The sequence below is a fragment of the Cebus imitator genome, unplaced genomic scaffold (assembly GCF_001604975.1).
Source record: "Cebus imitator isolate Cc_AM_T3 unplaced genomic scaffold, Cebus_imitator-1.0 Scaffold214, whole genome shotgun sequence".
Taxonomy (NCBI): domain Eukaryota; kingdom Metazoa; phylum Chordata; class Mammalia; order Primates; family Cebidae; genus Cebus; species Cebus imitator.
In genome coordinates, this window is record NW_016107529.1 from 3553478 (window position 1) to 3556313 (window position 2836).

Consider the following 2836-nt stretch of genomic DNA (forward strand, 5'->3'; position numbering starts at 1 on the left):
CTGAGTAGCTGGGATTACAGGCACGCGCCACCATGCCCAGCTAATTTTTTGTATTTTTAGTAGAGACGGGGTTTCACCATGTTGACCAGGATAGTCTCAATCTCTTGACCTCGTGATCCACCCGCCTCGGCCTCCCAAAGTGCTGGGATTACAGGCGTGAGCCACCGCGCCCGGCCTTATTTTTCACTTTTGATTACTTTCCATTTTCTTTGTTTTTTGAGACGGAATCTCTCTCTGTTGCCCAGACTGGAGTACAGTGGCATGATCTTGGCTCATTGCAACCTCCACTTCCCAAGTTCAAGTGATTCTCCTGCTTCAGCTTCCCGAGTAGCTGGAATCCCAGGCTTGTGCCACCATGCTTGGCTAAATTTTTTTGTATTTTTAGTAGAGACAGGATTTTACCATGTTGGCCAGCCTAGTCTCAAACTTCTGACCTCAGGTAATCCACCTGCCTTCGCTTCCCAAAGTGTTGAGATTATAGAGGTGAGCCACCATGCCCGGCCTGATTCTTTCCGTTTTCATTGTCTTTACTCTAATCCATAGTATCATCGTCTCTTGTCTGAGCCACTAGTTAGTCCCAAGTTGTATCTTGGCATTTACATCAAAGCCAGACTAGTAATTGTTCTATTGAGAGATGATACTATGTAGTAGAAAAAGTATGGACTTCATTATTAACAGACCTGGATTTCTTCCTACAGTATGTGACACTGGGAAAGTTCCTTTACCAGTATCTTAATTTGAACTCATTTTTTTTTTTTTCTCATAACAGGTAAAAATCAGGGACTGTGTGTGTTTCTAGGGATAAAGAAAGGGTTAATACCTTCCTTCTGCTTGAAGAGTTTATGGCCGAGTGGGGTAAACAGATACAGTCATAAATAACCATGGTGTAACATGGAATTGTAAAAGAAGACTGGCTTCGGAATCAGATATAAAGGGCAGTGTATATAGTGGTAAAAGCACAGATTTAACTCGAGAGTTGGATTGCCGGGGTCTAATCCTGACTCTACCATTTATTAGCTCTATAAACTTTGTTTTGTTTTGTTTTTTTTGAGACGGAGTCTTGCTCTGTCACCCAGGCTGGAGTGCAGGTGATGAGATCCCGGCTCACTGTAGTCTCTGCCTCCTGGGTTCAAGCCATTCTCCTGCCTCAGCCTCCCAGCTAGCTGGGACTATAGCATGCGCCACCATGCCTGGCTAATTTTTTTTGTATTTTTAGTAGAGATGGGGTTTCACCATGCTGGCCAGGCTGATCTCAAACTCCTGACCTCAAATGATCGCCTTGGCCTCCTAAATTAGTGCCGGGATTATAGACATGAGCCACCGTGCCCAGCCAGCTCTGTAATCTTGCGCAAATTACTTAAGCTCTAATAGCTTCAATGTCCTTATCTATAGAATAGGGATACTGATGGAATTTATAGAATTCTTATGAGAAATAAATGAAATTATATATGCAAAGCACTTAGCATAAATAGCATATAGCACATAGCATATGTTAGCATGTAAGTGCCCTATAATTATAATTATGATATTAGTATAGCAGTTAAAAACTTAAAAATTAGTCTTTCGCTTCATTCTTGTGTGAAGTCCAGGTGTAGCAATATGTTGGCCATGTAAATACGGGGAAGATATTTAACCTAAGCCTTAGTTTCCTCATCTTTAAAATGCGTAATGTAATTGTGCTTGGCTCAGAATGTGGAAGTTGAATGAGCTCTGTACCAGCATCTGATACATAGTAAATGACTTATAAAAGATAGCTGTTGTGAGTTTTATTCTTGCTCTGCCGTCTGCTGGCTGTTTTATCTCTGATATGTAAATTAATCTTTCTGAGCCTCAGTTTATTTCTGTTCAAAACAAAGTTGTTTTGAAGATTGAAAATATTTATGAAGTGCATAGATTGGTGGCTGGTACCACACAGTTGTCATTCAGTACACAGGAGCTGTTGTTAATGGTACAATTTAAATTTTCAGGTGCTGAGAATAAAATTAATTCTGCCTTAGAAATTAAGAAAGCCATCACAGAACTAGTGAGCTTTGACTTAATTTTGAAAGATGAGGCTGGGCACACCTGTAATCCCAGTACTTTGGGAGGCTGAGGCGAGCAGATCACCTATGGTCAGGAATTCGAGACCAGCCTGGCCAACATGGTGAAACCCTGTCTCTACTGGAGATATAAAAATTAGCCGGGTGTGGTGCATGCACCTGTAATCCCAGCTACTTGGGAAGCTGAGGCAGGAGAATCACGTGAACTGGCAGGTGGAGGTTGCAGTGAGCCGAGATCACACCACTGCACTCCAGCCTGGACAACAGAGCAAGCCTCCATCTCAAAATAAATAAATAAATACAATAAAATAAAAATGAAAGATGAGTGAGATTTTTGCCATAAAAGGACTAACAAAGGCTCAGAGATGTGAAAATGTCTGTTACAGTACTTAAGGAACAGTAAGTGCTAGGTTGCTTAAACATTCAGTTTAGCCTATCTGGCAGGTAACTTGTTTGCAGGGGAGAAGGGAACAGTGAGAAAGGCTAGTTGGAACCAGCTAGGAAAACCTTTCAAATACCTTGGTAAAGTGTTTACACTTTATTCTATAGGTCTCTCTTTTTCCAACTTTTACTTCTAACACCTGAAGAAACTAAACTTGCTGGGCATAGAAGAGGGAATTACTTGAAACTGGTGTTACAAACAGGAATTTCTTGGTGATCTTGTGTTTTATCTTGAAATTCATGTAACATTTACCTCTATTACATAATATATTTGCTTCCATATAAAAATATTTTAAGTTATTTACTGTTTACATAATTTATTTCCTCATCTATATCTTTTTTTTTTTTTTTTTTTT

At 40.1% G+C, this 2836-nt stretch overlaps 1 protein-coding gene across 1 annotated transcript in view; it reads left to right on the forward strand.

The window, feature by feature from the left end:
• Nucleotides 1-2836, forward strand: part of ZYG11B (zyg-11 family member B, cell cycle regulator) — a 91661-nt gene that overhangs the window by 20776 nt on the left and 68049 nt on the right. The window lies entirely within an intron of this gene.